Source organism: Danio aesculapii, chromosome 4, assembly GCF_903798145.1.
Source record: "Danio aesculapii chromosome 4, fDanAes4.1, whole genome shotgun sequence".
Taxonomy (NCBI): Eukaryota; Metazoa; Chordata; class Actinopteri; order Cypriniformes; family Danionidae; genus Danio; species Danio aesculapii.
Genome location: NC_079438.1, coordinates 22,156,737 through 22,183,834, shown reverse-complemented (window position 1 = coordinate 22,183,834; position 27,098 = coordinate 22,156,737). Strand labels below are relative to the sequence as shown.

The window sequence follows — 27,098 nt, the reverse complement described above, 5'->3', positions numbered from 1 at the left end:
CTTGCCTTGACACAGCAGCGACAGAAACAATGCCCTTGGCCCCTCAAGTTTACCTCTTTTTTTTTTCTTTTTTTTTTTATTAATTTATTAATTAATTCATTTACCAAATGAAGGAATTCGAAAAGCTTACAGCACCTGGTATTCCCAGGCGGTCTCCCATCCAAGTACTAACCAGGCCCAACCCTGCTTTGCTTCCGAGTTCAGATGAGATCAGGCATTGCTTTTTTTTTTTTTTTTTTTTTTTTTTTTTTTTTTTTTTATTAAAAATAATTTTCAAATACAATAAAACATTACATTGAGTATCTTTTCAAACATCAAAAATAAAAAATAGTTATACAAAATATATTCATTTGTATTTGTCCCACATCCAGGTAACACCATTCACATTAAGCTCTAACATTGCATTTTGTTCTACAAACATTTCTATAAATTCATCTTCTTTGTCATTTGATAAAAAATATTCCCGTAATAACCTAAATGACGTTTCCATTTTGTTTTTAAATAATATCCATACATCTACTTTTCTTTTTTCAAATTTTGCAATATTCCTTCTTTGCCATATTACATTCTTTGCAATTATTATACATAAATTAAAAACAGTCATATTAAAACCGTTACCCTTGTAACCAAATAAAAACATTTTCTCCCATTCCTTTTGAGTCATGTTCTCATTATATTTATCTTTCAGCATAGATTTAATAATACGTTTGATCCTTTCCATAAACACACTCAATTCTTCACAGTAAAAAAACAAATGTAAAAAACCTTCTTCTTCATTTTTACAGACTTTACACATTGCATCTCTCTCAATCCCAATTTTACATAACCTCATTTCAGTTAAAATACAATTATGTTTTAATAAATAATTAAAATCTTCTAAAATTGGATCCATATATTTCGTTCCCACATTTTTCCATATTTCACTTTCATTTAAATCATCATATCTTTCTTTCCAATAATTGTTTGCAACTGGTTTTACAAAAGCCATTTCTCTAAAACACAAATAAAAATCTTTTACTTTACAGTCAATAAAAATCTTGTTCTCTCCATTTTTCTTTTTAAAATACAAATCAGGCATGTCTCCATTTTCTACTTTTTCGTTTTGTTCAATTCTTTCAATCCATTCATGTGGTATTGCTCTTTTTAAATCCTCAAACTGTTTTACAAGTGTTCCTTTCCCTACATTCACTTCATTTTCAGATAACATGTCTTCTATTGCTTGTAATGGAAGATAGCCATTTATCACCTCATAGAGCAGATCCTTTACTTGCCTAATTCCAGCTTGCCACCATTTTTTATAATATATTACATTTTCATCTTTCGTGATGTTCAGGTTTAAAAACAAAGGTTGTTCTAACAGCTGGTTTCTTCCTTTTGGTACAATAATCATATTTTCTAAAAAGTTTCCCCAAGCTTCTAAAACCTCTTCATAAAATGTTGGTATACCTGTCCACATTTCTTTTTTCGTTTTCATGCATAATACACTACATCCCTTATTTACTCCACCACATTTATTTAAAAAGTAATCCATGACATTTTTCCACACTTCTTTACTCTTAACATCTACAAAACATTTTACCAATTTCACCCTTAATGTTTTCATTCTTAAAAGTGGGTCTAAAAGCCCAAGTCCCCCAACTTCTTTCCCTCCAATCAACGTGTCATATGATATTTTTGCTCTTCCTTTTCCCCATAAGAAATCTAAAACACATTTTTTTAATCTTTTATAGTATTCACAAGGCAATGGGGTAACACTCAGCACATACCACATTTTTGAGAGCATTAGAGAATTAATCAATAAAACCTTTCCCTTCAATGTCAGGTTTCTCAATTTCCAATATCTCAATCTAATTTCAACCCCTTTTAAAACTCCCTCCCAATTAAAATGATCCGCTTTATTAAAATCCAAACCAACCCAAATGCCTAAAATCTTTATATGCTCATACTCTTCCTTAAAATGTATGTGCTGAGGTAAAACATCTGCCCTTCCAATCCTCATACACACACTCTTTTCAACATTAATCTTAGCTCCCGTCCCCTTACAATACCTATTTAAAATCCCCATTGCCTTTGTTACACTTTGAATGTCTTCAACCAACAAGGTTGTGTCATCTGCATACTGGTAAACTGGCTCATGTTCAGTTCTTTCTTCTATTTGTATTCCTTTTATTCCATTGACTGCTTTTATTGCTAGTCCCAATGGTTCAGCTACTAATGTGTACAGTAGTGCAGATAGTGGACATCCTTGTCTTATAGACCTTGTTGGTTGAAAACATTCCGTTAAAAAACCATTGCATTTAATACATGTTAAAATATTATAATAAAAAATGTTGATCCATTTCCTAAAATTCTCCCCAAATCCAAATGTTTTAATCACTTCAAACAAATAGTCATGTTCCACTCTATCAAATGCTTTCTCTAAATCCAAACTAATTAAATATCCATTCATATTTTTCTCCTTCATATACAATAATGTATCTCTTATATTTTGAACTGTGTCTAATATGTCCTTCCCCTTGACTCCATATGCCTGTGTGGTGCTAATAATTTTAGGTAAAACTTTCCTTAATCTGTTTGCTAAAACCTTTGCTAAAATTTTAAAATCTGTATTTAACATTGTTAAGGGCCTATAATTCTTCAGATCTAAAGGACTTCCTCTTCTTTTGTATATCATTTTAATCATTCCTATCTTCATTCTTTCACTTAATTCTTCTTTTTTAAAAACCTCATCATATACTTCTTTTAAAACAGGTACTATCATTTCTCTAAAATTCTTATAAAACTCATTGGTTAACCCATCTATGCCTGGACTTCTCTCCGTAGTTAACTGTCTTATTGCTTCATCAATTTCTACTTCTGTTATCCCTGCATCACAGAAAACTTTATCTTCATCTGAAACTTTTAGTTTTATTTGATTTAAGAGAAACAGTTGATCGTCTCTTGTAGTTCCTTGACTCTTAAACATATCTTCATAGAAATGTTTAACAGCTATTAAAATTTCCTCAGTTCCTTGTTTTAATTCTTCATTTTTATTCAACACCTCTTTCATTAAGTCTGCTTTCTGTCTATTCTTTTCTAAGTTAAAGAAGAATTTAGTACTTCGATCTCCTTCAACAGTGTACTTTGCTTTGCTTCTAATTATAGCCCCTCTGCATTTTTCATTTTCCATCTCTTTTAGTTGTTCTTGTAAATATATTATTTTCCCAATATCTTCATTTGGATCTATTTGCAGTCTTTTTATTTCCTCTTCTAATTCCTTTCTTATTTTCATTTCTTTATTATTTTTAACTCTTTTTACAATTTGACAATATTTTATTGAACATTTTTTCATGTCTAACTTCATATTGTCCCACCATATTCTTTTATCTTCTCTATACATTCTGTCCAATTTACTGTTTGCAATTATTTGTGTAATTTTTTCTTTGTATGTCTCATGTTTTAAAATTGTTGCGTTCAAAATCCATACACCTAATCCCCTTTCAACTTTTGCACAATCTAATTTCACACAAAAAAACGAAATGATCACTAAAACTTACTTTTTTGTAAAATAAACTTTTGATAAAATCCTTCATTTCTACATTACATAACATATAATCAATCCTACTTAACTTCAGCTCATGTAAAACCAGTTGCATTCTTGAAAATTCCCTCTTTGTCTTGTTTTTCTCTCTCCACACATCTATTAAATTGCATTCTGTCATCATTTTCAGTAGCTCCTCCCTCCCCTTATCTTTTCTATATACCATCTTACTCCCCAGATCTAATTCTGTAAAAACAGTATTAAAATCTCCAATTACAATAACATTCTGCCATTTTTTACATTTATACTAACGTTTTTAAAGAAGTTCACTTTTTCATTTTCTTCATTGGGTACATGAATATTATAAATGATGAAATGATCTTCTCCTTTTTCTAATTTCATCGCCATGCTTTTCCCAACTCCATCCTCAAATATGACTTTTTCTTTTTCATATATACCTCTTTTTATTAAAATCGCTACTCCACTACCCAGTTTATCCTCTCCATTGTTAAAATATATTTGACCATCCCATTTACTTTGAACCATTTTAACACTTTCATTTTTCCAATTTGTTTCTTGTAAAACAATCACATCAGCTTCTTTACATAACACCAACATTTTTTCAAATTTCTCCACATTCAATAAACCTCTTGCATTCCACGATAAAATGTTAAAAAACATGATAAAAGATATTAAAATATTAAAACCAACCATTATTTTTAGTCTCCTCCTCTACCTCTGCATACTCATTTTTTTCACTCAACCAACAGCCCCTTCCATAAAAAGAAACACACATTAAAATCATGTTAAAATAGATAAAAAGGTTAAAAAACATTATTTCTCATCATCTTCTTCCAGCCCTCTTAACACTTCATACCTATTAACGTTTTTTACTCGCACCTTTGTCATCATCTTTTTTCTTGCACTGTCCACATTTGGTTTTACCTTTATTGTTCTTCTTCTTATTAGTCCTCTTTCCACTTTGTTCTTCTCTACATAATCTGTCCTTTGTTCTTCATCACTTTCCATTCCTTCAGCTTGATCAGTCTTACTTTGTTCATCGTTTTCCACCATATTTAAAAAGTTTTTAAAACTGTCAGTTATTTCCATTTGTGTCCACTGTTCTTGTTCTGATGTCTGTTTTTCTTCTTCTTCTTCCCTTATAATGTTTGTTTCCTCCTCCATTACCTTTGTTGTTGATTCTTCTCCTTTCTTGTTTCTTTCATGCACCTGTCCGTCTACTTGTTCTGCTCCCCCTCCTTCCTCTCCTTCCATCCAACATTCACACTTGTTTAAAAATTGTTTACATTCTGGGCATTTGACAGCATTACAATTCCTTGCAAAGTGTCCCTTTTCTTCGCATTTGTAGCACTTAAAATCTGGGCAATCCATTAACAAGTGTTCAGAACTCATGCACAGCCTACAGGTCTTCACTTGATGGCTGTGCATTACCCTGAAGTACTGCGGACCTTCTGCTGTTTCCAGCTTTGTGCTATATGGCAATGATGCCACCTCCTTAGGGAATCTCACTTTTAGGAACCTTGTTCCGTCCTCAATGTCAGTGCCAGTGTAAACCCTTCTTTTTATTTTTGATATGGGATGAACTCCCCATCCTTCTAATTTTTCTAAAATTTCTCTATCATCAAGATAGACGGGCAGGTGCATGAAAGAAACAACATAATCCCTGTTTTGCAGCTTTTTGATTTCACAGTTTACTCCCTTAATCAACAGTCCATCAAGCAATTCCTCACATGTTTCTTCCTTCTCCATAGTAAGTTCAAACTCTTTTCCTTGCCTTGGTCTCAAAGCCAGAATTTTCCCTTGACCACACTTGTCTGTCACTGCTTTAATGATGTCCACAGCTCTTACCTCATTGACTTCTTCTGTGTTCACTATTACTGTTGCTTCTTTTAAATATTTTCTTCCACCAAGTTGGTTTTTCCTTTGTCCAGCTCGTTGTTTGTTGTCCAGTCCATTGTCGTTAACCATTCTTGTTCCTCCGTCCAGTCCAGTTTCGTTTGCATGAGAGTCTCTGCATCCAGTCCAGTTTCGTTTACCAAAAATCCGTCCATTTTTTGCCCAGGAAAGTGCAAAAAGCAAAAACAACAAACCACCCTCCAGTCAGCAGGATGCTGCTGTCAGGTGGTTTAAAAAACAAAAACACAAAATCAAACTCTAGTACAGTCCACAAAAACAAACACAAAACAAAAATACTAAAATGGAGGAGAGCCTTTCTCTCCAAACTGCAGCCGATCACTTCCTGTATCGCTCACTAGTGTCCTCTAGTGTTCCCAGGGTGGTATGGCCGTAAGCGAGAGCAGTCGTCAAGAGTTGGCTAATTAAAAATAGGTGCAGTACCAGGAGCCGAGGGCAAGTCAGCTTGCCTTAACACAGCAGGCACAGAAACAATGCCCTTGTCACCTCAATTGTTTACCTGTATTATTATTATTTTTTTTCAATTAATTTATTCACTTATTTTTTTGCTAAATGAAGAAATTCAAAAAGCTTACAGCACCTGGTATTCCCAGGCGGTCTCCCATCCAAGTACTAACCAGGGCCAACCCTGCTTTGCTTCCGAGTTCAGATGAGATCAGGCATTGCCAGGGTGGTATGGCCGTAAGCGAGAGCAGCAGTCAAGAGTTGGCTATTTAAAAAGAGCCGAGCGCCGCTCAGCTTGCCTTGAAACAGCACCGACAGAAACAATGCCCTTGGCCCCTCAATAGTTTACCTCTTTTTTTTAAAAAAATTGTATTTATTAATTTTTTTGCCAAATGAAGGAATTCAAAAAGCTTACAGCACCTGGTATTCCCAGGCGGTCTCCCATCCAAGTACTAACCAGGCCCAACCCTGCTTTGCTTCCGAGTTCAGATGAGATCAGGCATTGCCAGGGTGGTATGGCCGTAAGCGAGAGCAGCAGTCAAGAGTTGGCTATTTAAAAAGAGCCGAGCGCCGCTCAGCTTGCCTTGAAACAGCACCGACAGAAACAATGCCCTTGGCCCCTCAATAGTTTACCTCTTTTTTTTTTTAAAATTGTATTTATTAATTTTTTTGCCAAATGAAGGAATTCAAAAAGCTTACAGCACCTGGTATTCCCAGGCGGTCTCCCATCCAAGTACTAACCAGGTCCAACCCTGCTTTGCTTCCGAGTTCAGATGAGATCAGGCATTGCCAGGGTGGTATGGCCGTAAGCGAGAGCAGCAGTCAAGAGTTGGCTATTTAAAAATAGCCGAGCGCCGCTCAGCTTGCCTTGAAACAGCACCGACAGAAACAATGCCCTTGGCCCCTCAATAGTTTACCTCTTTTTAAAAAAAAAAATGTATTTATTAATTATTTTGCCAAATGAAGGAATTCAAAAAGCTTACAGCACCTGGTATTCCCAGGCGGTCTCCCATCCAAGTACTAACCAGGGCCAACCCTGCTTTGCTTCCGAGTTCAGATGAGATCAGGCATTGCCAGGGTGGTATGGCCGTAAGCGAGAGCAGCAGTCAAGAGTTGGCTATTTAAAAAGAGCCGAGCACCGCTCAGCTTGCCTTGAAACAGCACCGACAGAAACAATGCCCTTGGCCCCTCAATAGTTTACCTTTTTTTTTTTTTTAAATTGTATTTATTAATTTTTTTGCCAAATGAAGGAATTCAAAAAGCTTACAGCACCTGGTATTCCCAGGCGGTCTCCCATCCAAGTACTAACCAGGCCCAACCCTGCTTAGCTTCCGAGTTCAGATGAGATCAGGCATTGCCTTTTTTTTTTTTTTTTTTTTTTCTTTTATTATACTTTTCAAAATTCATACAATTCACTCATTTATACAGATTACACTTAAGACAAAACATTTAAAAGGTCCATATTACATTCATAGCTTCACAACAATGTGTTTTTTTTTTTTTTACATAAAATGTTGCAAGTAGTGTTCCTTAAAAGGTAAAATCACATTTTTAAAAAGACATTTTTAGTCCTGTGTCATTTAAAATCTTTGTGACTTCTTGAGTAAAAACATCATAAAAAGCCTCCTGCATTTCCTCTAACTTAAAATAATAAAATAGACATTCAAAATATTTCTCCACCTTCCTCTTAAACACATTCCACACATTTAATACAACTTTTTCCTTTTTTGCTACAACTCTTCTCTCCCATATTGCACTTTTCATTAAAATCACAAGTAAATTTATGAGCTTTTTATTATTACATTCTTTGTTCAGCCCCAACAGTAACACCTTTGCCCACTCTAGATTGTCGTCTCTTTCTCCTTTCAAAGTTAAAATCATGCTTTTGCATTTCTCATTAAAATCTTTTAACTCATTACAATATAAAAACAAGTGTAAAAATCCTTCATCTGCATCTTGACATACTTTACATGTGAGACTTTCCTCCATCCCTATTTTGTTTAAAATGACATCTGTAAACACTGCTTTACTCCTGATAAAATATTCTAAATTCTCCAGTTTTGATTGTACAAATTTGCCATTTATATTAGCCCAAATATTGTCTTCATTTACATCTTTAAAACGCCGTATCCAGTACTGATTTGCACCAGGTTTCTTAAAAACCCCATCTCTAAAAAACCCATAAATCATTTTCACTGTACAATCTTTAAAATCCCACCATTTCTCTCCAAATCTTACACTCACATCTTTACTTGGTTTATTTTCTTCCATGTTTTCTATTCTTGTTAACCATTCTGCTGGTATGGCATTTTTAATTATGTCGTATTCCTTTATTAAGTCTTGTCTGTTAAAATCCTCCTTTGCTTCATCCATCACATCAATAACATACTGCACCGGTAAGAATCCTTCCTTAAATTCATATAAAACATCCCTTAATCTTGTTATTCCCACCTCCCACCATTTCCTAAAAAACACCACTTTCTCTTGATTAAGAATGTCACTGTTTAAGAATAAAGGCTGATTTAAAATGTTCTCGCGTCCATGTATATTAAAATGTACACAAGTTAAAAATTTCCCCCATGCTCCAATCAATTCTTTATAAAAGTCTGGTAGACCCTCTGTCATGAATGTTTTCATCCTCATCCATAAAATATTATCTCCCATATTAAAATTGCCACTTTTACTTAAAAAATATTCCATTGTTCTTTTCCATGCTGCCTTATTTTCTTCATCCAAATATTTCCTTACCATTTTCACTCTTAAGCTGTTTTTTCTTTGCTCCACGTCTATTAAACCTAGTCCCCCTTTGCCCACTTCTCCAATCAACGTTGCGTATGCTATTCTTGGAGGCTTCCCTTCCCATAAAAAATCTAAAAAACATTTTTTCAGCCTTTTTTCCATCCACAGTGGCATTGATGACACATATAAAATATTCCATAATTTAGAAACCATTAAAACATTCAAAATTAAAACCCTCCCCTTCAAAGTTGAAGACATTAATTTCCAAAACCTCAGCCCTCTTTCAATCCCTCCTAACATTTCCTTCCACATAGTTACTTCTGCTTTCTTTTCATCCCTTCCAACCAGGGCTGGACTGGGGCAAAAAATGCCCTGGCATTTTGGGCGAGAGCGGCCCACTAAATTCAATCAAAATGCTATCTATCTATGCACGTCCAATATTTTTATCAACTCATATTTTATAAAACACAAAAGCCATATGTATGAAATAAATAAATAAATACAAACTTTAATCTCAATTTAATTTCTGTATACTGTCCATAAAGATATTTGTTGAGTTCTAAAAAATACACTATTCATTCATTTATTTTTCTTCGCATAAGTCCCTTATTTATCAGCGGTTGCCACAGTGGAATGAACTGCCAACTATTCCAGCATGTTTTATGCAGCAGATGCATTTCCAGCCACAACCCAATATTGGAAATCACCCATACACACTCATTCACACACACTCATACACTACAGCCAATTTAGCTTATTCAATACACTATTCACTCAGCCTATATTCAATAATAAACATAACAAAAACTGCCTGCTAATGCATGGGTAAATCTTCAAAGGGAACAGTGTTACATTTTAACCTCTTTCACCTCATCCTGCTTGCTGTTTCACTATCTAAACAATGAAAACATAATATAAGTCAAATTTGTTTCATTATGATATTATGAATAACAGACACCAAACAGCCTTGTGTAGCTGCATATTTTTATGAGCATCATCTTCACACTGCATATTTATAACAAAACAGGGCTTAAATATAACTGTCTCCTTTCATTTCCACTGAAAAGAATGAATGGCCATTATAACAGTATAACGTACATTAAATTTAAACGATAAAGGTAAGCAATCAGTCAATGTGCAGAATCAGTGTATGTGGTTACATAAATTAATATATTAGCTTATCTTTGCACTCAGCCAAAACAGTTAACTGAGAACAAGTGATTCAAAAGACATAAGAATTGTTAGATAGAGACAACAAGATGAATTCAATATCACGTTTAACAACTATAGTGAGATGAGATCATCCAGCAGATGAACTGTCTGACATGCACTATACTCTCACCTGGGGTTTATGCTCACCCGCTGAACTAGTGGCTGCAGCTCTGGGCAGAGAGTGTGTGGTCACGTGATTTGCGTTTTTAGCCGTGTACTAGAATGAACAGAGAACTTTTCAGAATGGCTAAATGAAACGCCGGTGTATTTCCCGCGATTTCTCTGCGCCTCCCTTGCGTTTCTTCTCTCTGACTCTCGACTATTTTGACAAATACACACAGACGACGCACGCTCACATGGAGTCCAAAATAGGAGTTTGTGATTGGGCCAGCCCAATGTCAATACCGGGCTGGCCCGGTCTGTCTGTCCGGGAAAAAAAGCATCTACTTTCAGAGAGTCACAGATCACAGCAGCGTCAATCAATAAGGCAGAAAAAAACGATAGGCTGCTAAGCCTTTTATGGGCCGATCAAATCATAAGACGATGATCAGCCCGGCCCAAAAAGTACGTCGGCCCACCGGGAAAGTGCCCGGTCTGCCAGATGGCCAGTCCACCCCTAGGTGTTTATGTTTCTCTGTGTTGAGTTTCTTCGCTGGTGTTTTGTTTTTTTCTGAACGCTTCCTTAATGTGCAAGTGGCTCAAATTCGCTCATTTTGAGACCGGAACCAGTGGACGTGCAACAACTTTAATTAAAAGGTAAACACAAAACAACAGTCTCCATCCGGAGCTCCTCCATGGGACTCCACATTTGTAAACACCTGCTGCTTCACGCTCGGCTCTCACCTCCGCCCACACTCGTTAGCGCTACCAAGCTGACCAATCTCAGAGCTTGTGCTACGCATACGCATTACATTTTTTGAGAGGTGAGCGTCAATGTCGCTGACGGCCACAGCGAGGTGCTATGCAACCCTTGTGTAGGCTGCCCCATACAATACGCGTGCGCTTGACGCAGAGGTATAAATTAGCCTTAACTCTGGGGCACTGATCAGAGCTACTGATAAAGCTCCTTATGACAACCTTTATCTTCTTTTCTGTAAGAACATCCATTCGAGTCCCAAAAGTTAATCCTTTCTCTAGCACAACGCTGTGCTTACACGTGACGAGGTGGCCCAGTGATAAGGTTAGTATGTTGTACTCCCTGGTTTAAATCCCATCCTCATAGTTTCACTGTTTTGAGAGAGGCAACTGCTTCTGTCTGAGGTTTCTTACTTGCACCTCTCAGCGTCTTAAAGGATGTTTATGGCAAAACTGTATGTTATATTTTGCGAAAATAGCTGCAAAAACATACGTATATGCCATAGTCCAGCCTCCATTAGGAGAGCCTCTATGTGCGCGGCGAGGTGGCTGAGCGGTAAAGGCGGTGGACTGCTAATCCGTTGTGCTTTGCATGTGTGAGTCGAATTCCAGCCTGGTCATTCGTTTATGAGAGCCCGGTGTTTATGTGGAAGGTAACATACTTGCACCCTCTTCATGCTTCGAAGCATGTTATGGCAAAATTAAGTGTCATCTTACCGAAAAATAGTTGCAAAAACATACATGTACACATATGTGCCACAGTCCAGCCCCCATCAGGAAAATGGCCACATATGTGGCCGAGTGGTTAAGGTGATGGACTGCTAATCCATTGTGCTCTGCACGCGTGGGTTCGAATCCCATCCTTGTCGCTCACATGCTTTGGTATTTGAGAGAGCCTGGTGTTTCTGTGGAGGGTGTTTTACTCGCACCCTCTTAGCGTTTTGAAGGATGTTCCTGCAAAATGTAATGTCGTCTGTACCGAAAATAGCTGCAAATACATACTTATGTGCCATAGTCCAGCCCCCATTTGGAAAGTGGCTAAATGCATGACGAGGTGGCCGAGTGGTTGAGGCGATGGACTGCTAATCCATTGTTCTCGTCGTTCATTTAGATTAGATTAGATTCAACTTTATTGTCATTACACATGTACAAGTACAAGGCAACGAAATGCAGTTTAGGTCTAACCAGCAGTGCAATAGCAGCAAGTGCAGGATATAGGTATAAGTTATAAAGTGCAGTTATAGAAAAACTTTGGTGATATTTACAGATGGATCTACTATCAACATTATATACAGGTTGTATTAGCTATGAACAGAGATTTACAATAAATGAATATATGTACAGGATGCTATTAATAGCAGAAGTGTGCAGATAGATAAACATAATTACAAATGTCCATGTGCAGTGGGTATGTCCAGTTCAAATAAATGAATCAGTGCAATGAATATGTGCAAACTTTAAATGTGCAAATGTTAAATAGTGCAGTGATTGTGAGGAGTATAAGTTAGAGGAGTGTGGGGAGTGTATTGGGGGGGGGGGGGGGGGGGGGGGGGGGGGGGGCAAAAGAGTCAGTGAGGGGCAGAGTTCAAAAGGAAGACAGCTCTGGGGAAAAAGCTGTTCCTCAGTCTGCTGGTTTTTGTCCGGGGGAGCCTGAAGCGCCTGCCGGAAGGCAGGAGAGAAAACAGTCTGTGAGCAGGGTGAGAGGCGTCCTTAAGAATACTGCGTGCTCGGCGCAGACAGTGTTTCTTCTGGATGTCCTCTATGGCTGGCAGTGTAGTCCCTGTGATGCGTTGGGCAGTTTTCACCACCCGCTGCAATGCCTTACGCTCAGCAACAGAGCAGCTTCCATACCAGACTGTGACGCAGTTGGTCAGGATGCTTTCTATTGTGCATCGGTAGAAGTTCACCAAGACGGCTGATGAAAGCTGGTTCTTCTTAAGTTGCCTCAAGAAGAATAGGCGCTGATGAGCCTTCTTGACCAGGCTGGAGGTGTTGGTGGTCCAGGAAAGGTCCATAGAGATGTGGGTCCCCAGGAACTTGAAAGATGAGACAGGCTCAACGGCCATCCCATTAATGTGGATGGGATCATGTGAGCCTGTTCGTCCCTTCCTGAAGTCCACAATGAGCTCCTTGGTCTTGCTGGTGTTAAGGAGCAGATTATTGTCGGTGCACCAAGTGGCCAGATGCTGTATCTCCTCCCTGTAGGCAGTCTCATCATTATTGCTGATTAGACCAATCACTGTGGTGTCATCTGCAAATTTGATGATGGTGTTGGATCTGTTCACAGGCCTACAGTCGATGGTAAAAAGGGAGTAGAGGAAGGGGCTCAGCACGCAGCCCTGTGGTACACCAGTGTTGATGTGACGGTGGTGGAGCAGATCCTGATCTAACATTCTGAGGTCTGTTAGTCAGAAAGTCCATAACCCAGTTGCAGAGAGACGTGTCGATATCCAGGTCTCTGAGTTTGATCAGTAACTTAGAGGGTATGACAGTGTTGAATGCTGAGCTGAAGTCAACAAACAGCATTCGTGCATAAGTGTTTTTATTGTCCAGGTGTGTGAGGACAGAGTGCAGTGCTATGGAGACGGCATCTTCTGTGCTCCTGTTGCCACGGTAGGCAAACTGATGTGGGTCCAGTGTGGATGGCAGAGAGTCTTTCAGATGTGCCAGGACCAACCGCTCGAAGCACTTCATGATGATGGGTGTGAGTGCTACAGTGCGGTAGTCATTCAGGCGTGTTGGGCTGGAGTGTTTCAGCACTGGCACAATAGAGGTGGTTTTAAAGCATGTTGGCACAGTTGCTAGGTTAAGCGACAGGTTGAAAATGTCTGTGAAAACCCTAGTGAGCTGTTCTGCACATGCTTTGAGGACGCGCCCAGGAATACCGTCTGGTCCAGCAGCCTTACGCACATCCGACTCAGTGCAGTATAGACTTCTGAGGAGGTGAGTGTGATAGGTGAGTGGTCGGTTGAGGTAGTGTTCCTGGGCTCTGTATTGTCTCTTTCAAAGCGGGCATAAAAGTCATTTAGCTCGTTCAGGAAGGAGACATTTGTGGCTGTGGGGGTGGACTGGCTGGGTTTGTAGTTGCTGATGGCCTGGATGCCCTGCCACATGCGCCGAGGATCAGAGTTGGAAAAGTGCTCCTCTAGCTTTAGCTTGTAGCAGTGCTTGGCCTTTTTGATGCCCCTCTTCAGATTAGCCCTGGAAGTGCTGTAGGCCTGTGCATCCCCTGATCTGAAGGCAGTGTTGCTTGCCTTCAGCAGGAGGCACACCTCCTTGTTCATCCATGGCTTTTGATTTGGGTATGTGGTGATCTGTTTCTGGGTTGTAACACTGTCTATGGTGGTGTTGATATATTCCAGAACAGAGAAAGTGTAACTGTCAATGTCTGTGTGAGAGCCACATGTGGCCTGGGAAGCAAACATACTCCAGTCTGTGTGTTCAAACCTGTCCTGGAGTGTGGAGTCCACCCCCGCTGGCCACACTTTGATGGTCCTTACTGATGGCTTCACACGGTTGACGATGGGTGAGTACTTGGGGGTGAGAAACAAAGAAAGGTGATCTGATTGACCCAAGTGGGGGAGGGGGGTCACAGCATATGCTTCAGCCATGTTTGTGTAAACTTGGTCTAAAGTTTTGTTTCCCCTTGTCTGGCAGAAAATGTTTTGATGGAATTTGGGGAGCACAGTCTTTAAGTTTGAGTGATTAAAATCCCCCGCAACAATAAAACCAGCCTCCGGGTGAGCAGTCTGTTGTTTGCTGATGGCTGCATGAAGTTCATTCATAGCGAGCTTGGCATCAGCGTCGGGAGGGATATAAGCGGCAGTTATTATGGTGGTCTACATTTAACCATTAGAAATTCCAGGTTAACAGAGCAATGTCTCCCAACGACGACAGAGTTTGTGCACCAAGCTTTGTTAATATAAATGCATAATCCTCCGCCTCTGGTCTTACCGGAGTCATCCACCGTTCTGTCTGCTTGGAATGTTTGATGCTCCGTTAGCGATATAGCGTTGTCTGGTATCCCGCTGTTTAGCCATGTTTCTGTGAAAATCATGACATTACAGTTCCATAATCTTTTGCTGTGGTTGATGCGCAGTCGAATCTCATCCATTTTGTTCACCAGTGACCGTACATTGGCGAGAAAGATGCTGGGTAAAGAGAGCCAATGTGGTGTTAGATTTAGCTTAGCTCTTAGCCCGCCGCGCTTCCCCCGTCTTTATTTACGTTCTCTGCGCCGCCTCCAAGCACTTCCGCCGGGTAGGTCTCTCAGGCCCGGGTGTTCTGGAGATCTCAGGGATGAGTCGAGGATTGTTAATAAAACTGTCCGGAATGCACAATCCAATATCCAAGATGTCCTGTCGGGTGTACGATGTAAAGGCACTGCTGTTCTGCACGAACAGACCCGAAATGAGCAGGAATAATACTGCAAAATTTCAGAAACTGGAGAGACGCTGAGCCTCGCGAACCGAACGCGCCGCCATCTTGTCTCATCTTTAAGATCTTTAAGAGAGCCCGGTGCTTCCGGGGAAGTTATCTTGCTCACACCATCTTCGTGCTTCGAAACATGTTATGGCAAAATTGAAAGTCATCTTACCGAACATAACTGCAGAAACATACATATACAAATATGTGCCGCAGTCCAGCCTCCATCAAAGAAGTAGGCGCATACGTGATGAGGTGGCCGAGTAGTTAAGGTGATGCACTTCCAATCCATTGCGCACTGCATGTGTGGATTTGAATCCCATCCTCGTCGCTCATTTGCTCTGGTGTTTGAGAGAGCCTGGTACTTCCGTGGAAGGTGTTTTACTCGCACCCTCTTAGCGTTTTGAAGGATGTTATTGGTAAAAGTTAATCCAGCCTCCGGCAGGGATGGACCGCTAATCCACTGTGCTCTGGCTGTGTGGGTTCGAATCCCAATCTCGTCGTTCAATTGCTTTAGTGTTTTAGAGAGCCTGGTGCTTCCATGGAAGGTTTCTTACACGCACTCTGCTTGCATTCTGAAGAATGTTATGGTACAGGTTAATCCAGCCTGCTGCATGTTTAGGAGCTACACGAAAGTTGCAACATGTTAAAGAAACAGAAGCACAGCTGTCCTTTTCAACAGAACATTAAGCCTAGTAAGAGGCTGACAAAAATTGCCAGAGCTGACTGTATTTCAAGTCATCTCAGCGAGGTATTGGGTAAAGTTTTCAACCAGCAATGATCACGCCTCGGATAGACCTCATAGGCTACGATATTGCCTCTGCGAAAGAATAGCTATAACAGCTACGAACTCTTCTGTGTACCAATCTGGACATGCAACGACAAGGTGGCATCAAACTTTAAACTGCCAGCAATCAGCCTTCTGGCACCAATGAGTGCATGCTGTGTCAGCAGAACAGGTTATTGATTTGTCCAAAAATAATTACTTATACACTGTTTCATTTTTACTTAAAGAAAAGTATACACTACTTATGTGAATCTGGGAGAAGAGAATTGTGGGTAATCTGGTAAAGGGGGCGGAGTCACAACGCTGAACGGCAGAGAAAAGGGTTGAGATTGGGATGTATTTATTGGGCTGTACAGGGATTGGGGTAGGGTAATGAAGAATGCAAGGGCACTGAAACCATATTTTGACAGAAATCCAAGGTCAGCTATGCTGCCGTTTTTAGACTCAGGCATTCTGTCTAGTTTCTCTCCAACAAAACCAGAAGAAACATGTTGCAGTTAATGTTGAACAATAAAGCCTGGTTTATACTTCTGTGTCAAGTGATCAGCGTGATCCACGGCGCAAGCCTTGCGTGTAGCCGTGCACTTTTACTTCTGCGTACTGTTTCTGTTGCTCTGCAATACACTTCCGAAACGCTAGCTGGCAGTAGGTGTTTATGTTTCTCTGTGTTGAGTTTCTTCGCTGGTGTTTGTTTTTTTCTGAACGCTTCCTTAATGTGCAAGTGGCTCAAATTCGCTCATTTTGAGACAGGAACCCGTGGACGTGCAACAACTTTAATCAAAAGGTAAACACAAAACAACAGTCTCCATCCAGAGCTCCTCCATGGGACTCGACACTTGTAAACACCCGCTGCTTCACGCTCGTGCGGCTCTCACCTCCGCCCACACTCGTTAGCGCTACCAAGCTGACCAATCTCAGAGCTTGCGCTACGCGTACGCGTTACATTTTTTGAGAGGTGCGCGTCAATGTCGCCGACGGCCACAGCGAGTTGCTATGCAACTACGTGTAGGCTGCCCCGTAGCATACGCGTGCGCTTGACGCAGAGGTATAAATCAGCCTTAACTCTGGGGCACTGATCAGAGCTACTGATAAAGCTCCTTATGACAACCTTTATCTTCTTTTCTGTAAGAACATCCATTCGAGTCCCAAAAGTTAATCCTTTCTCTAGCACAACGCTGTGCTTACACGTGACAAGGTGGCCGAGTGTTAAGGTTAGTATGTTGTAAGTTCTGGTTTAAATCCCATCCTCATAGTTTCACTGTTTTGAGACAGGCAACTGCTTCTGTCTAAGGTTTCTTACTTGCACCTCTCAGCGTCTTAAGGGATGTTTAGGTCAAAACTATATGTAATATTTTGCGAAAATAGCTGCAAAAACCTACTTATATGCCATAGTCCAGCCTCCATTAGGAGAGCACCTATGTACGCGGCGAGGTGGCTGAGTGGTCAAGACGATGGACTGCTAATCCATTGTGCTTTGCATGTGTGAGTCGAATTCCAGCCTGGTCATTCGTTTAAGAGAGCCTGGTGTTTACGTGGAAGGTAACTTACTTGCACCCTCTTTGTGCTTCGAAGCATGTTATGGCAAAATTGAATGTCATCTTATCGAATATTTTTGCAAAATAGTTGCAAGAACATACATATACACATATGTGCCACAGTCCAGCCTCCATCAGGAAAGTAAGAACATATGTGACAAGATGGCCGAGTGGTTAAGGAGATGGACTGCTAATTGATTGTGCTCTGCATGCGTGTTTTCCAATCCCATCCCTATCGCTCGGAGTTCACATCGGACATTGTCAGCCATCTTGATGAGGTGAAAGGGGTGATTACTCCACCTATGGCCATATCCTGAAAACGGATTCTACAAAAAGGTACAATACATGAAGGTTTGACTATAAGGTTATCTTCAGCAATTCATGTAAATAATTAGAATAGATTTAATTTCCTTGTAATCCTAAAAGTGTGTGCAATTGTGACAAAAAAAAGGAAACCTATATCAGGCCTGCCAAAATGTCTACGTTTTTTTATGTTTGTTTTTGAGGTTACCAAAAAGGTGGCTGGTGCCATTGGGGACATGGCTGCATGGATGACCAACATTGGGTATGAGCTTGGTCAGGATTTGAACAGTGTTCTTACAACAGCTGAAGGTGCAGGACTGAAGGAGCTGTGCCAGGGCATCGTCAGACGCTACCAGAAGGCTAAGGAGCCAGAGCCTGAGGTCATCTATGTTGACCGGGATTGCTGCAGTCAGTCAGCTGAAATCTTATTAAATGTGCAGTGCATTTGACAAAAATTTTAAATCTTAAAAATGCCTCCTTTCCCTAATGATGATGAAAATCAATTATTAATAAATAAATACTGGCCCCACCATTATTGTATTTAACTATAAATATTATAATTATAATTGTATTTAAAACATTTGACTTTTTACGTTTAAAAATAAATAAATATCTCAACAACAACAACAACAAAATGCAGTTTCTTTTCTCATCTGAATTTTTACCATAAACTGTAATGAACTAATTTCTGATTAAATTAGGTTTTTGTGTAATCATCTTGATAAATGTGTCTTTTTTATTTGTAATTGTTTTTAAATTGTAAATGAAAATGAATTGTGAATTGAAATCAAATCAAATGCATGTTTTTTTATTTTATATTTTCCCTCTAACATTTATTTTTTCCACAGGTGCACCGGTGGTGCTAAATCTTTTCCGGCCATGAAAGTCTATTGTTGGGCTAGATATCTTCCATTTTATAAGAAGATTCAACTGTGGCCTTACTACAAAGCACCACCCTCTCTATAGTATTTTTTGTTAAAAACTTTCCTCTTGTATATTTGAGTGGGATCAGGAGGATGTGAAAGAACTTAAGGCAGCCAAAAGAGGGGAGTGGAAGAGTAGCCATGGAGCACAGACTCCTACTGACTCCTACTGCCCAGGTGAACTCGCAAAGCATTGTAGGCGGCGAACACGATGAACATGATTCAGGTCATGATTTCAGGGCTGCTGGAATCAGTGTGGGAGCTTACTGACACCACAGGTCTTTGTCTGGTTAACCCTGACAGCATGGACCATGTCTGGGAGACACAACAAAAACACCTGGAGGGCATCCAGGACCCTCCCCATGTGGAGTCATACACAAAGACAGGGACAATCCAGAAGGGTGGTAAAGTCCTAAATGTGCTTAGATGTGGCAGGGGGTCATCCTCACTGGAAAGTTTTAACCGCCATCATTGTGCCTTCATTCCTGGTAAATTTTGAGTGTTCGATTGCAAAATGTTCTGTATATTTTAAGCTTATAAGCAAATAAGTAAACTACTGCTATTGTTTAAGCATTATAGTCGCACAATGGCCACTAACTGGATTTGGCTTCTTTTTATTAAATTTATTGATTTAAGTTGTTATCATGGAATTTACAACCATAGTTGTCTCTGTATTTTGTTACTGTTCTATTACTGTCATAAAATTTTAGTTTTCTCAGTTTAAAATAACTGTTACCTGATTTTTTAATTCCTAGGATGGAGATGCAATAACATGCACACACAAATGTACATGTTAGAGGGGGCCTCGAGATGAGCATGAACCGGGGAAAAGAAGCTGTGTCTGTGGCGGGGACCTCAAACATCAGGACATTTGATGTGTGTTTATTGTCTTATTTAAATAGCATAAGCCAACGAGTCTTTGGTAAGGCTTTGATGCCAGAATTCACCCCTCCAGGAAAACCCACTGGTAAGAGTTTGCCCACAGTGGAGTACTTGTTGGCTCAGTCCAATAAAGGAGACCAGTTGACTTCACATCAAAATGACGTGCCTGAAATTCCTGCAGAGGAGCCTGAAGATGACAGTGAAATTGACACAACTGTGTGCCATGCAGCTGACCTTGCAGCTGGTGATCCTGACCCTCCAGTGGCTGTCTTTGAGGCCCAGGACAGTAGATGTGACTTAAGGGGTGTTTCTGGATGGGATGCAGTGGACAACTTGGCAGGGTATCTCGTCAGCCTCAACTGCACTATCACTGCTTTATCTACCGACGAGATAGCAGAGATCTTTAGGTTGTATTCATGTTTGGATGCCATTGACCAGTTCCCCTCTAAGTATTCGCTTAAGAATAAGAAAAAGGTCTTGGAAGGTCCTTGGAGAGCTTCTTGGAAGCGCAGTGGCTTAGCCCTTGGTTAACAATTTGACATTAGTCTTTTGATGCTGCCTATGTAAAAAATCAATCTATATGTCTAAAAAAACTATAATGAGACATTAAATACAGATCATACATTATTTATTCAAAGCATTTTTATATCCACAGACTGTTCATGATTCATGGCCAGGCTGCCCAGAGACGTAATGTCAACAGGGTTTCAGAATGTGTGACCCTGAAGCTTTGAAGTTCAGGGAAGCAAGAAACAGGCCCAAAGACCAAAAGGGCAAAATCTTACCCATTCCTCAAGCAATTATGATGATGTACAGTCACATTAAGCAGCTGGTTGAGGACTGCAGAGAGATCCTGGACAAGACCAACTTGGTGCTAGTTACAGTCAACACTACTACAGTGTCATCATGGTAAGTTGGGCTTCTTACAATCACTTAAGTAGAATATTACTATGAACGACTGCTCTTCAGAAGCAAATATGAAACTAACTACTCATATGTCCGAATTAATTTTTATATTAGTTGCAATAAAAGTGCACAGTTTTTTCACAACAGCTTTACACAGAACTGTTACTGCTTACAGTACCTTATTGCTGTAATATTAATCACCTCTTGATTTTTGATTCTCACTGGTGAGTTGAAACATTGCAAATTTAGTTTTAACAGAATTATGAACATCATTAACAGTAATGTATAACAGATGGCTCATCTTGTATATGAAGCCAGCTCTTCTTTTCTGTCTCTTAAATTACACTGCAAACTACATGCTTTATATTTCTTTAAATATTTCCTGACATTTTTTTATATATAGTTTCTTTTTTCTTTGCTTTGTAGTATATACTTAACCATTCTGTACACTTGCATAAAAAGTAGTTGTGCTCTCTTCAAACTTAATGTTTTTTTTTTCTCCCAGGCTTCTGGACCAACAAAAAAGAACTGAACGGGACACGCTGCTTCAAGGACTAGAGCTTCCCCAGCAGGTGGGTTTGGTAAATGAGCCACTGCTGATACCTAAGGTGCCCCCAACTGCACCTGTTGAACATGGACATGTTCCAACTCAGTTCCATGAGCCTGAAAATCAGGAGGGTGAGGCAATTATTCGCCAACGATAATATTCAAGAACTGAAACTGCAGCAGCTTCCATTACACGCATAAACACTGGGCAAGGAGGAGCATCTCTATCTGGCACACATTTTTTCTAGCCTGGGGCTTAGCACTTTCCTGGTTGGCATTCCAGGCAAGGACATTCAGATTGTTCTTTTCCATCATATCCACCATCAGCTCCACCGCCTCCGGGATGGTCTCAGCCATCAGCTTCAGTTCTACACCACCCCTAAAGGATGGTCTCAGCCGCCACCTTCAGCTCCACCTCCGCCTCAGGGTTGGTCTCAGCCATCAGCTTTATCAGCTCTACCACCGCCTCAAGGATGGTCATTTCCAGCAGGACAAGAGACATCAGCTCCACCAGCTCCATCACCATCGTCTCCACAATGGTCTTCTTTTCCTCCACGGGATGGTCTCACTTTCCAGCAGGCCAACAGCCATCAGTTCCACCACGCCTCTGAATCGTCAGCGTGCTTGGAAAAAAGGGAGCCACCAAAGAAGTGTCACACAAAAGAACATTATCATTATCATTATCATTGTAAAACATGTGGCCACCCAAAAAGCAAACACGCCATTCCCAGGTTAAAGGAAAGTGGTACTGTCCAGCATCTGGCCAGACAATTGGAAAGACTCTCTTTAGACTCCATGGAAAGACTATTTTTAGACTTGTTTGGACTTTCATACATACATACATACATACATACATACATACATACATACATGCATACATTTTCATACATATATTATGTTTTAAGTTGGAGCATTTAAACTGCATTATGTAAATTAGAATTTAAAGGAAAGCTCTTAAAGATGTTTAAATAAACAACAACAAAAAATTGTTAAATTAAGATGTATTTGTGGTTATTGTTATTATAATGTACTTTAAATTTGCAATAGAAATATATATATATATATATATATATATATATATATATATATATATATATATATATATATATATATAATTTTACTTGTATATCTTTAAAAAATAATGTTTTCATTTTCATTTTTACTGTTGTTGTGTAGTTATTTATAGTTATAGTAAATAATAATAATATTAATAGTGTTATAGTTTCTTAAGTTTTTATTTTTGTCTTATTAAAATTAAAATTTGTTTTATTATTAGGTAAACATTAAAAAAATGCATTACCAAATTAATATGAATAGTAGTATATTGATTAAAGTTTCAATTATTAAAGTTATAATAATTATTATTATTATGTAATTATTTAATTTGTTTACATTATTAAAGGTCATGTTTAATTCATTTATTTTAGTTATATATTTTATTCAAATTCTGTTTTTACTATTATACTTTTTATATATATCATATTTTAGATTAATAATACAAATGTTATTATAATATATATCATAACTTTGTATGTTTTATTTTAAACTGTTATGTTAAAATGTTTTAATTTAAGCTTATTTGCGAAGAGGTAAATTAAGTAATAATAGATTTAAAAATTTTGTTAGTTAAAATAAGGGAAAATGTGAAAAAACAATTCACATTTTTTCTTTGTTGTTGTTTTATCATTTTTTACATTTCCCTCTATTTTTTTCCTCACCCCACCCCCTTCCCCCTGTTTTTCTCTCATTTTTTTCTTTTTCCCCCACCTTAGCAGTCCATTTCGACCTGTCCTTGTCCGAGTGGTTAAGGCAATGGATTAGATATCCATTGGGGTCTCCTTGCGCAGGTCATCAATTGTTTGCAATTCCAGTGTTGGCAATTCGCCGTGATCGGATTGTGGTTAGTACTCTGCATTGTGGCCGCAGCAACCCTGCTTCGAATCCGGGTCACGGCAGGCTTCCTTATGGTGACATTGGCATTACGCCCCCCTCTTGCCACCTGTTTTGCACAGCCCACTTTTTAGTGCACGCTGCAACTCTGACACGTCACTAGCGCTTATATCTAAGCTAACGCCCCAGTGATCCCGGATAACTCAGTCAGTAGAGCGTCAGACTTTTCATCTGACGTTCCTTTGTTCAAGTCCCTGTTTGGGCGTGTAAGCCAACTTTTGTAGAGCGTGGAGGATTCGGACTTATACCTTCCTATCCATCTCAGCATGAATCAACGTTTATCCTTTCCTCACCATCTTGTTTCTCATAATTTTTATATAATTATTTGATTGCTTGAATGAGTAATTAACTTTGAATTGATTTTAACTAATGAGTAAGTTAACACATTGCTTAATATAAGAATGTTCAGTGCGTTTGCCTGTCTCTTTATAACTTTTTCAGGAGCCACCAAACTATGTCAAAGGTCACGAAGACCTTGAGTGGAGTTGAGGGCTGAGGACTGGAAGCAACTGTCTCCATTGTTATTTCTAAGAGTTAATACTATCTAAAATGTCTTAAGGGATCTTGCTGTTTTTACGGTTAATTCTTTTAAGGTGATTCTACTTTTTATTCAAGATAGACTTTGTGTAGTAAGGATATAACTGCCTGAATGTAGATTATACCGGTTTTTAACCAGTTTGATAAAGACGGCTGAGACTACACTCAGCCTCGGATAAGAAACAGATTATACTTTAAGTGTGTGTGTTCTATTTGATTGTGGATCCGTTTCACAGGTCTGGAGTCAGCTCTAAATGTCTGACGTTTATGCTTGAGATACTGTTCAGAATTGTACGCACGCACCCCACGTGGACATTTTCCTAGTCTATCTGTGTTTTATCCAATCAGGTTAGAACACCTATATGCGTGACGCAGTTAATGACCTTATGTGAGAGTATAATTGTTATTGATTTGTGATTGTAAGCAGAGCGGCCCAGGAACTCATGGCGAGTGTTGAAGCTGACTTCTGCTGATGTAACTGCAAACTATCTTCAGTAAACTTTATTTATTTATTTAAATCTCTGACTCTGGCTCTTCTTCGTCTGACAGACTGGTCATTCTTTGGGTTAAACTGCATACCATCCCTACAAGCGACATCTATTGCTGGTGAGCTATTGCTTGCGCTACATGTCATCGGGCAGCACGACCAATGCGCCAGGCAAGAGCACAATGGAAAGGTCAAGCTTCGTAGTCGTGGCCGAGTGGTTAAGGCGATGGACTAGAAATACATTGGGGTCTCCCTGTGCAGGTTCGAATCCTGCTGACTACGTCCAGGCTGCATGCAGGATTTAGTTTGCAACTTTCCTTGATTGTTTGCAACCCCAGTGTTTCTTGGGAAAAGGGATGTGCTTGTAGGGAAAAGCAACAAAAATAAAACCGCAGCGTGTGCCAACTGACTGCCCTGGGGGCCCTCCATTTTCAAAGACGTATGACAGAGAGTGAGGCTCCAGTGGCTGTCCCGTAGCTCGCCGTGATCGTATAGTGGTTAGTACTCTGCGTTGTGGCTGCAGCAACCCCAGTTCAAATCCAGGTCACGGCAGGCTTTTCAAGGTGGCATTGGCGTTGCACTGTGTGATGCCATCCGTAATCTCCAGCCTCCTTTTAGTGCAGGCTGTGCTAATGGCACGTCCTGAATGTTTACGTTTCCTAAAGTGTGGAAGACTAGGGATTCGATATGAGCAACGGGACCTTTGATGCCAGCATGCTGTGTAGGTAAGCATTGATCAAGTCACGCTTCTAAGGCATGGAAGGAATCGTTTCAATGGTTAAGTCTCCATTTATTGCCACAACAACAGAAAGACCTTCTGCAGTTGTCATTGATCTTTTTAATGTGTCCCACATGACATGGAGTCCAAACTACTGTGTTTTACTGACGTCTACACCTACAACAACCATAAACCCAACCTCACATTAACCTGTTGTGTTTTAGCAACATCTACACCAACCACAAGTCTAAACCCCACCTCACGGTAAACTTTTGTGTACAGTAAAGGTCTGCGCTGACCACAAACCTAAACCTTGCCTACTTGCCAGGCACTACCATGGAGCCCAGGTAGCTCAGTCGGTAGAGCATCAGACTTTTAATCTGAGGGTCCAGGGTTCAAGTCCCTGCTCGGGCGTGTAAGGCTCTTCTTGTGGGGCCACAGCTTTTGCCAGTGAGCTATCGCTTGCTGAAAGTTTCATCTGGATGCACAACACGTGTACTAGGCATGAGGACATGGAGAGCACAGGCAGTCTTGTAGTTGCGGTCGAGTGGTTAAGGTGGTGCATTAGAAATCCATTGGGGGCTTCTTGCGCTGATTCGAGTCCTGCAGACCACGTGACCGTCCTCTTCCTTTTTAAACTTGCAACAGTCATCAAATGTTTGCAATTCCAGCGTTACTTGGGAAAAGCGTCGGGCTGGCAGGAGGAGAAAAACAACAGCGTGCGCTCACTGAACCGAAAGGGGCAAATCAGAGGGAGGAACATGCCACACAGGGGCCACAACGGCTGTCCGGTAACTCGCCGTGATAGGATTGTGGTTAGTACTCTGCATTGTGGCCGCGGCAACCCCGCTTCGAATCCAGGTCACAGCAGGATTCCTTACGGTGACATTGGCATCACGCCACCCTCTTGCCACATGTTTTGTACAGCCCACTTTTCAGTGCACGCTGCAACTGTGACACGTCACAAGCGCTTAAATCTAAGCTAATGCCCCAGTGATCCCGGATAGCTCAGTCGGTAGTGTCAGACTTTTCATCTGACGTTCCTGGGTTCAAGTCCCTGTTTGGGCGTGTAAGCCAACTTTTGTAGAGCGTGGAGGATTCGGATTTATACCTTCCTATCTATCTCAGCATGAATCAACATTTAGCCTTTCCTCACCATCTTGTTTCTCATTATTTTTATATAATTATTTGATTATTTGAACGAGCAATTAACTTTGAATTGATTTTAATTAATGAATAAGTTAACACATTGCTTAATATAAGAATGTTCAGTGCGTTTGCCTGTCTCTTTATAACTTTTTCAGGAGCCACCAAACTAGGTCAGAGGTCACGGAGACCTTGAGTGGAACTGAGGGCTGAGGACCGGAAGCAACTGTCTCCTTTGTTATTTCTAAGAGTTAATACTATATAAAAATGTCTTAAGTGATTTTGCTGTTTTTACGGTTAATTCTTTTAAGGTGATTCTACTTTTATTCAAGATAGACTTTGTGTAGTAAGAATATAACTGCCTGAATGTAGATTATACAGGTTTTTAACCAGTTTTGATAAAGAGGGCTGAGAGTACATTCAGCCTTTGGTAAGCAACAGATTATACTATATTACTTATATTACTTTAAGTGTGTGTTCTATTTGATTGTCGATCCATTTCACATGCCTGGAGCAAGGTTACAATAGTTTTGGATTTTTCATTAGTTTTAGTTTTTATTTAATTTTGACTTTTTGTTTTCAAATGTAGATAGTTTTAATTCGTTTTAGAGGGAGATTTACTAGTTTTTATTAGTTTCTATATTTTGAAATGACTTAGTTGTAGTTTAGTTTTTATTAGTTTCAGTATTAGTTTTATTTATTTATAATTTTTTAATGAGGATATTTGTTAGGTGCAAGATTCAAAATCAACAGAATAAATATTGTATAATAAAAACTCAGCCATACATTTTTTGATACCTGTATTCAGAGGACACATGAACACTATCATCTACCACTACCATCTACCCATCCTCAAATTCAAATACAACAGCCCACAAGACAGCAGCCTTAAGTACAATATGTGTGCAGGGCTGATTCTGATGTTAGATACACAGTAGTGATGGGAAGTTCAGATATTTATAGCGGATGTTAGGACTCAACATTATGAAGTCAGCAATAGTAACTTCAGTCAATTAAAACATCACCATGATCTGAGAAATGTCTTACAGTAAAGTTTTGCAATCCAACTGAAGCATGATTCACCTATTTAAACTATTACGCAGTTGTTGAAGTTTAGTTCTGTCACAGCAGGCTGTCATGTACTGTTTGTGCTCGGTTCACTGAATCATGCATGCGCAGTTTTATCGGTTAACCGCTTCTCAAATTTGATCTTGGTGTAACGTCACTGTTCTAATAACTGAATAAGAG

The 27,098-nt window shown here is 39.5% G+C and overlaps 6 non-coding genes across 6 annotated transcripts; 1 reads left to right on the top strand and 5 right to left on the bottom strand.

The window, feature by feature from the left end:
* Nucleotides 1–6,023: 6,023 nt before the first annotated feature.
* Nucleotides 6,024–6,142, bottom strand: LOC130223944 (5S ribosomal RNA). Its single transcript, XR_008837051.1, has one exon. It is a non-coding gene; the product is annotated as a 5S ribosomal RNA (ribosomal RNA).
* A 165-nt stretch (nt 6,143–6,307) lies between these two features.
* LOC130223785 (5S ribosomal RNA) lies at nt 6,308–6,426 on the bottom strand. Its single transcript, XR_008836900.1, has one exon. It is a non-coding gene; the product is annotated as a 5S ribosomal RNA (ribosomal RNA).
* Nucleotides 6,427–6,591: 165 nt separating this feature from the next.
* LOC130223876 (5S ribosomal RNA) lies at nt 6,592–6,710 on the bottom strand. Its single transcript, XR_008836986.1, has one exon. It is a non-coding gene; the product is annotated as a 5S ribosomal RNA (ribosomal RNA).
* A 165-nt stretch (nt 6,711–6,875) lies between these two features.
* LOC130223943 (5S ribosomal RNA) lies at nt 6,876–6,994 on the bottom strand. Its single transcript, XR_008837050.1, has one exon. It is a non-coding gene; the product is annotated as a 5S ribosomal RNA (ribosomal RNA).
* Nucleotides 6,995–15,821: 8,827 nt separating this feature from the next.
* Nucleotides 15,822–15,962, bottom strand: LOC130224159 (U4 spliceosomal RNA). The gene has a single exon (XR_008837232.1). It is a non-coding gene; the product is annotated as a U4 spliceosomal RNA (small nuclear RNA).
* A 9,083-nt stretch (nt 15,963–25,045) lies between these two features.
* trnak-uuu (transfer RNA lysine (anticodon UUU)) lies at nt 25,046–25,118 on the top strand. Its single transcript has one exon. It is a non-coding gene; the product is annotated as a tRNA-Lys (tRNA).
* The last annotated feature ends 1,980 nt before the right edge of the window (nt 25,119–27,098 follow it).